Source organism: Phascolarctos cinereus, unplaced genomic scaffold, assembly GCF_003287225.1.
Source record: "Phascolarctos cinereus isolate Bilbo 61053 unplaced genomic scaffold, phaCin_HiC Scaffold_7;HRSCAF=346, whole genome shotgun sequence".
NCBI lineage: Eukaryota > Metazoa > Chordata > Mammalia > Diprotodontia > Phascolarctidae > Phascolarctos > Phascolarctos cinereus.
The window spans coordinates 107,318,775-107,329,040 of NW_027556180.1; the positions used below are offsets into that span (position 1 = coordinate 107,318,775).

General features: G+C 36.0%; 1 pseudogene; it reads right to left on the bottom strand.

The window, feature by feature from the left end:
• Positions 1 to 3,181: 3,181 nt before the first annotated feature.
• LOC110212446 (PX domain-containing protein kinase-like protein pseudogene) lies at positions 3,182 to 4,792 on the bottom strand (annotated as a pseudogene).
• Positions 4,793 to 10,266: the final 5,474 nt, after the last annotated feature.

Consider the following 10,266-nt stretch of genomic DNA (forward strand, 5'->3'; position numbering starts at 1 on the left):
AATTCTCTTATTAAAATGGTGGAATGAAACTGAAGCAACAAAAACATAAGGTATCAGCTGAGCCAAGATGGCAGAGTACAAGCAGTGACTTACTTGAGCTCTCCCTGAAACCCTCCAAATACCTATAAAAAATAGCTCTAAGCAAATTCTAAGGCAGCAGAACCCACAAAGAGACATAGAGAAAGAAATTTCCAGCCCAAGACAACCTGGATGGTTGATCAGAAAAGTATATCACACTGGGCTGGGAGAGGAGTACAGTGTGGCATGGGTGCATAGGCCACAGGGTACCTGAAGCAGGCCTCAGAAGACTGAACTGCTGGCAGCTATGGAGGTTTCCAGACTTCTCAATCCACAAACGCCAAAGACAACCCAGAAGGTCAGTGCGAGAAGTCTGTTTCTGCAGTGTGAGAGAGGAGCACGGAGGTCTCAGATCCAGTTCCATGAAAGCATGGGCCCCAGGGCAGCAGCTGCCTCCTGAACTTCCGGCCCACAAACTGAAGGGGAATGGGAATGCTGATCAGAGGGGGATTGCAGGGAACTCTCTGCTGGTGCAGGATTCTCTTGCTTTGCCCAAGCTTGGATCTGGGTCACAGTTCTGGGTGGCTGTCCTGGGGTGAGGAGGAGCACTGGCATGGTACAGATTGTAGTGGCTATACAGAGAGAATCCTCCTCACAGTTTCAAGACAGACAAGAGTGCTTGGGGTCACTCTAGACCAGAGCATAGGTCAGGAAAGGAGTAAACACCTTGCCCTTGAACATAGCACCTTGGAAGAACTAAAAATTTACAGATCCCTAGAAGTATCTCTGCAAACAGCTGCACAAAATCCCTGAAGTTTGGGGTACTACATTCTCTACACTGGAAACAGATGCCTACCTTAACAATGAGTTTATAACTCAAGTGATTGGTAGGATAATGAGCAAGAAGCACAAAAAGAGTCAGACTATATTATCTTACTTTGGTGACAAAGAAGATCAAAACATACAACCAGAAGAAGACACAAAGCCAAAGCTCCTACATCCAAAGCCTCCAATAAAAATATGAATTGGTCCCAGGCCAAGGAAGAGCTCAAAAAGGATTTTGAGAAGCAAGTAAGAGAAGTAAAGGAAAAACTGAGAGTGATGCTGAAGGAGACCCAAAAAAATACTGAAGAAAATAACACCTTAAAAAAATAGCCTAACCCAAATGTCAAAAGAGGTCCAAAAAGCCAGTGAGAGAAGAATGTCCTAAAAAGCAAAATTGGCCAAATGGAAAATGAAGTCCAAAAGATTACTGAAGGAAATACTTCCTTAAAAATTAGAATGGAGAAATTGGAAGCTTGTGACAATTTGAGAAATAAAGACACTGTAACACTAATCCAAAAGAATGAAAAATTAGAAGAGAATGTGAAATATCTCATTGGAAAAACAACTGACTTGGAAAATAGATCCAGGAGAGAAAGCTTAAAACTTATGGACTGTCTGAAAGCCATCATCAAAATAAGAGCCTTGACATCATCTTTCAAGAAATTATCAAGGAAAACCAGAGGCAAAATAGAAATTGAAAGAATCCACCAATCACCTCCTGAAAGAGATTGCCAAAGGAAAACTCCTAGGAATATTGTAGCCAAATTCCAGAGTTCCCAGGTCAAGGAGCAAATGCCAGAAAGAAACAATTCAATATTGTGGAAACACAATCAGGATAACACAAGATTTAGCAGCTTCTACATTAAGGGACCACAGGGCATGGAATATAATATTCCAGAGGGCAAAGGAGATAGGACTACAACCAAGAATCACCTACCCAGCAAAACTAAGTATAATTCTTGAGGGTAAAAAATTATCATTCAATGAAATAGGGGACTTTCAAGCATTCCTGAGGAAAAGACCAGAACTGAATATAAAATTAGACTTTCAAATACAAGACTCAAGTGAAATATGGAAGAGGTAAACAGGAAAGAGAAATCATAAGAAACTTATTGAGGTTGAACTGTTTATATTCCTGCATGGAAAGATGATATTTGTAACTCATGAGTCCTTTGTTAGCATTAGGGTAGTAGGAGAAAAAAAATATATATATGTATGTATACATACATAGATAAAGGGCACAGGGTGAGTTGAAGATGAAGGGGTGATATCTGGAAAATAAAATTAAAGGGTGAGAGAGGATCATATTGGGAGGAGAAAGGGAAAAGTAGAATGGGGTAAATTATCTCACATGAAGCAGACAAGAAAAAGCTTTTACAGTGGAGGGGAAATGGGGGATGGTGAGGGGAATGAGTGAATCTTATTCTCGTAGGATTTGGCTTAAGGAGGGAATAACATACACAATGGGGTATGAAAATCTATCTTACCCTAGAGGAAAATAAGGGAGGAAGAGGACAAGAGAGCAGGGTTTTGATAGAGGGGAGGGCAGACTGGGGGAGGGGATAATCAATAGCAAACACTTCTGAGTAGGGACAGGGTCAAAAGAGAGAATATAATAAATGGGGGGTAGGATAGGATGAAGGGAAATATACTTAGTTTTTCACAACGGGATTACTATGGAAGTGTTTTACATGACTACACATCTATAACCTGTATGGAGATGCTTGCCTTTTCAATGAGGGTGGGTGTGGAGGGAGGAAGGGAGAAAATTTGTAACCCGAAGTTTTGAAAACATATGTTAAAAAAAATCAGATACAAAAAAAAGGAAAAAAAAGAAAATGAAAGATGAATAAAAATATACCTCCTTTCCACCCAATTTCCTTTGCTGGATTTAAGGAATTCAAAACATAAAATGCTGTCCTATGAAAAAAAAATTCAAGGTATCTATAAGAGACTGGAAAGTACTTTGGGATGGACAAAATATTCCCTGCATGTTTGTTTCCCTATTGCTCTGTTTATGTGGGAATGAGGGATCAAAACACAAAGTACACTTGCTGCCCTGATCTGAGTATTGCCACGGTTACCCTGCCTTCTTATTTAGTTATTAGAACTGTTAACAACTCAAAAAGATGCTGGGGGGGTGGGTGGGATGAAAGCAAGGTTGCTATTCATATTCAAACTCCTTGCTGCATCTGTTTTTCTCTTGAAAAGACTCTCTTAGATGGGAATCTACACAGTGACAGTTTCCTGCCTCATCAGTACAATGTGGAAGTAAGGGTGTGCATGGGGTGTGTGTCAATGGGAAAAACCTTAAATACTGCAGTCAGCTGCAGCTTCATCAGATCTTCTGAGCATTGTGATCACACATTTCTCCTTTGTCTAAAATACCTTTTTGAAAATTTAGAATGGGGCTGAGTAAGGTTCCTTTAACAGATGGAGGTAGAAAGAGTGGTAATATTGGTGCCTTGGGGGAGGGGGACTATACAACAAAGTCCCCAATAGAAAGGAAGGTCCAGATGGTCGTTGTAATATTGATGAGCCTGTTACAGAGGGTAGAGTGGAGATGATAAAGATGTCAATGGAGAACTTATCCTAGATCCTGAGTTATTTGAACTGCTGTACTTCACTGCTTTCAAATGCAAAGTTTTTTTTTCATTTCTTCCATCCTAAAATCTTTCTTTTTCTCCTCTCTTCCTCAGAACCACAGTGAGACTTAGCACTTGTCAATCTTAGATGCTGGAGAATCACTTTCTGCTCTATGCAACCTCTTCTCTATGCATTCTTTGGCAATTTTCAATGCCTCTTTTAACTTTATGGAGGTTTTAAAATACAGTTTCTCCTAATCGGATAATAAAACATCATTGAATAATGGCATCAGTAAGAGGTGGGAGACCATAGGCATGCCTTTCTTACAGGCATCCTGAGCAGCAAAGCTTCTAGCCACACCCACCATAAACTCAGATGGTACATGAGGGGATATGTTCATTGGTACACTGTCAGGGGGCCAACCATAAGACACTTCATAAAGTAAGTGTCTGAGATTGTGGACGTCTCCACTCTCTAATACATTAATTTTCTTAATTGTGAGAAATAGGATCAATAGAAGGAAAGGAATCCCGACAAAGAATTCTTAAGATCCAGCAAGTAACATGTGACATCCTCCAGTATCACAACAGAATAATGAAGTCTATAACCCATTTTTTCATGGAGGAACTTTAATGCCTCAAAAATTTTTCATGCAAATGTTTTCATCTGCTGAAGTTCAAGACCTATATCATCTTAGGGCTTCAATATTTGTTCAGGAACAGGTCTTTCAGTTTTGCATTGTAGATGAGGTCCTTGAGTGTTCCTTTTTCATGTAACATCCTAATGACCAAATCAAAGGATTCACTGGCTGAGGTGAAGGTAACTTGGTAGATGCGATGATGCAAACAAAAAGGAAGCAGTTTGACTATCCATTGAAACCTAATCTAACAGGTACTTGTCAGGACCAAGGTCAGCCCAAACTTAACAATTATTCTTTTGGCTAGTTCTTACTCTTCTTTAAAAAAAAATAATACATCTTCTCTATTCTCCAACTTATCTTCCAATGGTTCCACCACCTCCATCTTGGTTCTGATTGAAAGAACATTGAAACCTGCCGCAAAGCAATTTCATTATATTTTGCAGAATAGTTGTTGAGGTCTAAAAATTTCTTAACCAGTTTAAAATTGGACAGTATATGATTTGTGGTAATTACATTGAAATAGTTCTGAAGTTGTTTCTGTCATTCTGCTATGAACTCATAATCTATATTGCCAATTAGTTTTTTGGGAGGAAGAGGTATGCTTAGATTTGAAATCTGCCACCTGTTTTCAATGGAAATTTCTTTTTTCCCATGAACGATGTATGCATGCAGGCTCTGGCTCTCCACAATCTTCATACTCAGTGGTCATGTATTGTCCTGTAGCACCTTCCAGGCTTATCCTAGAGGCAATTGGGAGCACTGGATTTTTTTTAATAGGAGAGTGGCATGATCAGGTATATGTATTAGGAATATCAGTTTTGACAACTTTGTAGATGATCACTAGGAGAGGGAAGGAACCTGAGTCAGGGAGACCAATTAGAAAGTATTGAAACAATTCAATTTAGAAGCAACCAAGGTCTGAATTATTAATTATGGTTTGAGTTGAGAAATGAGAAAAGCAGTGAGATGAATTTTCCAGGTAGATTCAATGGCAACTGATTGGAAGTGTGATGAGTAAGAGTGAAGGGTTGAAAATGACTTAAGGTTCCAAACTTTAGCAATTGGAAGGAAAGTGGTGACCTCTATAAAAAAAAAAAAGGAAGATAAAAATATAAGAGTTTCCTGGGAAAATATAATGAATTCTATAATTGACACATCGAATTTGAGATGCCTATGGGAAAACTGATTTAAACTGTCCAAAAGGACATAAAAAATTTGTTGATCAGGCAAATGATATAATGAAGAACTGAAGATTGAGAAAGGCATTGGAACAACCACAGATTTAGGATATCATATTATATTATGTCATATCACATCATATTATATTATATTATATTATATTCACTAGGTCCATTATGACTAGATCATCCATAACCACCACCTTTGAAAACAAAAAAAACTCCCTTGTTAGTATCTTACTCCTTCTTATGTCCCTCAGGATATTTAAGAGAAAGTCATACCTTCTTTCCTAACTCTGTGCTTGAAAACAAATTTAAGTTGGGGATGTTGCTTCTTTTTAAGAATGTTCTGCCCTGTTAACAACTAAAAACTGTTTCCTTAACCTAATTACATGGACCATACTTTAATTTTATTACATTCATTGTTCTTTTTGAAGTTGATGGGGAGATGTTTCCTTAGTCAAAGAGCTAAAATCTATTTATTTCAACAAACAAGTTTTGAACACTTACTATGCTAACATTACTGTCCTAAGTGTTGAAGATATTAAGACAAACAAACATTTCTTACTGTCAAGACAGTCATATTTTACTTTGAAATAGATTAGTTTACAAGGTTTTAATCATGTCCCACCAGTATCCCTACTTAAGCAACATACCCAAACCATAGCCGGTCAAGCTTACTTCCCCCAAATAAAGTTGCTTGATCCATGTCCTATATTTCTACAAATGGCATAATCATTCTCTCATTAAATTATCAAAATAGTGTAATTTTTGACTGCTCAAATACAAAGTTCTAACATTTTTACCATGGCAACTTCTTTCTCATCCATCCTCTTTTTATCAGCTACATGGTCACTGCCCTAGTTTAAGATCCCGTTGACTTTTGCTATAACAATTTCAAGAGCATCCTAACCCTTCCCATCTCAGTACTTCTTAACTACAAACCATCCTTCGTATTCCTTTATATAACCTTCTTATTGCCAAATTGGACATGATATTCTACTTCTTATGTCTCTCCAAAAGTTTCCCTTTGTATTTTGACAAAGAAGGTACAGAGTTCTTAGCCTGACATTCAAAACCTTCAATAACTAATCACCATTCTACCTTTTATGCTTATCTCATATTACTTCCCTTCTCATACTTCATACTGTAGCCAAATAAGCAGGACACATCACTATTTTTTTAAACATTTTTATATTTTCTTGCCTTTGTTCATAACATGCATTAGGTAGCTCCTCTTTTGACTCACATTCTGTTGTAATCCAGCCTTCCTTCAAAATACAGTTCAAGGTTCCTCTCAGTCATTCTGAAAGCAGAAATTTTCCTTCCTTAGTTTTCTCATGTCAAGCATGAAGCAATCCTTGGTCATTCCCATGCAAAAAGTTTCCTTCCTTAGAGTATTCATTTGATTTTTGTAGAGTTATCTCATGCATCTATGATGCTTATTTTGTAATAAAACTTTCATGTCTATCTTATTTTCCCTTCCACATTGTAAGTGTATTTAGAGAAAGACTGTGTTTTATTCAACATTTTATAAAGACCAAAATTTAGGATGCACTAAATAATGCTGTTTGAGAGAATGAGAAAATGGATGAATTAATGTTTACAAAGTGCTATCATGTAGTATAAAACAGTCTATGTTTAGAGTGAGGGTAGATTAGATTTGAAATTCTATCTTTTACACTTATCAGTTGTGTAAACTTTGGAAAGTCATTTAACTTCTCTGAAAGCTCACTTGTCATATTTGAAAAATGGGAATATAGTAGTTACTTTATAAGGTTGTTCTAATACAAATGATATAATGTACTTTGTGAGCATTAAAGTACTATATAAATGTTAGTCCTCATCAACCATAATTTTGTCTTAACAAGGCCCTTTTAGTAGAAAATTAATTGTTAATTATGATGTTTACCCTTCAAATTCTTAAGCGCCTTGAAATTGTAATTTATTAAATTGTATGTTGTTTTAGTTTTTAGTTGATTTCTTGCGTTCTAATGCTTTGTAATTTGTTGTACATATGTGTGTGTGTGTGTGTGTGTTCTTTATGTTGTTAGAAGTTAGAGCTGAAAGGGACCTTAAAAATAGTTTCATGCACTATCCTTATTTAATAATGATGAAATTAAAGACCTGGCTCTTATGTGACCTCATAAGATCATAGACCTAGAACTTCAATAGATACTAAAAGCCATTGCATATTATCCTCTTATTGTATAGATGAGGAAACAGAACTACAGAGAAATCAGTAACTTGCCTAGTCACATAGCCATTAAATGTCTACATCCAATACCCTGTTTACTGTTACTCTATATTAGCCATAAGTCAGACAAGCTATAGCTAGCAGTGTAGCCAAGATTCAAACTCAAGTCATCTGGATCCGAATTCAAAGCTTGTTTTCCGACAACACAATCTGTCAAAATTTCACTCATGGTCGTCTATTGGAATCTTATATGTTGACACTTGAATAGGCAGTATTTGGTGTTGCTATTGTATTGCTCAAAATTTGCACATCTTGTGGTTCACAAAGCACATAGCACCATACTAGGCATATGGTTTGCCTTCAATAAATGCTTATTGAATCAATATTGTTTGAATCGGAACAACCTATTTGTTGGTCATAATTTACAAAATAGAGTAGCTTCACAAAAATGACAGAGATGGAGTGAAGGCCAGATGCTGTGTTCTCTTTGCCATATATTGTTGGACCTTTTCAGAAAGAAACATAGAAAAAAAGATTAGTCATCTCCAATTTGACACTACCGGAACTTTATTTCTTACCTCAAAGGAATTGATTATGGCTTCTTGGTATTATAGCAATGTCATATTTCCAATAAATAACCTTAAGATGTGACAGTCTAGAATGCTGAAAAAGAAAAAAAAAGTGTTATTTCTCTTTACTACATCTTCAGAAATGAAGGCAATATTCACCTTTTAAACTGGTATTCTGAATTCCAAAATGCATGCAATTAGAGATACTTGTCAATAGTTTAGAATAGACTATTGTTAAATTAAATAAGAACTGATGAGATCAGATAGTTATGGTCTTCATACAATACTGGGAACACATTTTGCAAACACTTCTGCCATTGCTAAACTTAATTTGGGTAAAGCTTTTATTAGCTTCCATCCAAGATTTGGGAAATTTTGAGAGAGAGATAAAGCCCATAAATTGTATGTTAATAGCATGGGGCCAATCCCTGGGAATATATCCTTAAAAATCAGATAGTGAATTGTGTTAGAGTATTTCCTTTGCAAAGAAAAGAAGAAGGAAGGAAGGAAGGAAGGAAGGAAGAGAGGGAAGGAGAGAGGGAGGACAGGAGGTGAGAAGGGAGAAAGGAAGAAAAGAGAAATTAAAAAAGGGAGAAACAGAAAATTTAAGAAGGAAAAACAGTTTTACTTGTTGCAAAGATAAATAAAGCTAGCAGTATGTATTGTGAGTATATTTAAAATGGAAAACATAAAAACTTGAATCCAACCCCCTGCAACTCTGGTGGTGAGGGAGGGACATTTTTATTTAAGGCTATTTTAAATTCTAAGTTATTAACATAGCACCCTCTCTAAGATCAGTCTCCCAAATCATATTCAGCTGGGCAGTTTGGGTCCCTAGAGGGTGGCTGATTTCTGATCTATTCAGAGTTCTAGAGGTAATCCAAACAGATCACAGCTTCTAATATTGTCACTCACAAGACCCTGTAGTGTGTGCACCCCAATAGCATCGATACTGTCACAAGTAGTTGGCAGTAATTACCTTGTGAAAAGAAATATTAATTTAGAAGGTATAGCAAAGGCAAATTCTCCCCTCATGGGATCATAGATCTATTTGTATTTTTAAGAATTTGCTATATTAATAAAAAGATCAATCTTAAACATAGAATAACATCATGTATCATATGTAGGTATACATATATGTGTGTGTGTCTTTTAAATAAATGTAATATTTATATTAATGTGTTGAGTAGGCTGAGTTTTTGGTGCAAATTTTTGGAAACCTACACTCTTTGATGACATAACTACTTACAGTTATTTTTTTAATGCTATCATGAAAAAGAAAAGAAAGAAAGAAAACCTCTCAATGCATGCATGCATAATCCAGCAAAATCATATTCCTATATTGGCCATGTGCAAAAAGAAAAAAAAAAGAGTTTCTTTCTGCCTTTTAAATGCATCATTCTCTGGTAGGAGATGAGTAATATAATTCATCATCTCTAAAATTATAATTCATTTTTTTCTTTTTTTATCACAATGGTTAGAGTTCTAAAGTCTTTCTAAGTTGTTTTTTTTCTGTAATGTTATAATTATATGAATTGCTCTATTTCTCCCCACCTTGCTCTGTATTAGTTCATAGATATTTTCCTATTTTCTCCTGAAAATGTTCATTTTATACAGCTAAATAATGTTCCATCATGTTTGTATACTACAATATGTTTAGCCATTCACCAATACAACATGCTTTATTTTCTAATTTTTTCACTACAATGAAAAAACTCAAATAAATATTTTTGCACATATAGGTGCTTTTCTCTTTCTTTGGTCTCTTTGGCATATAGGCATTGAAGTGGCATAGATGGATTAAAGAATAGATATGTTTAAATAACTTTCTGGACATAGTTCCAAAATTCTTTCCAGAATGATTAGACTAATTCACTAGTACCACCACAAATATACTAGTTTGCCTGTTTTCCTGAAGGCCCTCCAACATTCTTCATTTCCTTCTTTTGTGATCTTTGTCAGTCTGATATGTGGAAAGGAGAATCTGAAAGTTGTTTTAATTTTTTTTTAAATATTATTGATTCAGAGCATTTTTATTGGGTTACTGATAACTTGGATTTTTTTTCCTCCAAAAACAGCCTTTTTATGGGGAGGGGGGTGGAGTGTGTCCGTACCCCTTGGTACGTGAATATCAAGTTTCAAGGAGTTGAAGTCAAGGAAAACTGCCAATGGAAAGCTAAATTAATTGGAAAGTCCAAGTGCTATCCTCCCTAAAAGAAAGCTTTAGGAGGAGTTTGATGCTCTTCTAACTAG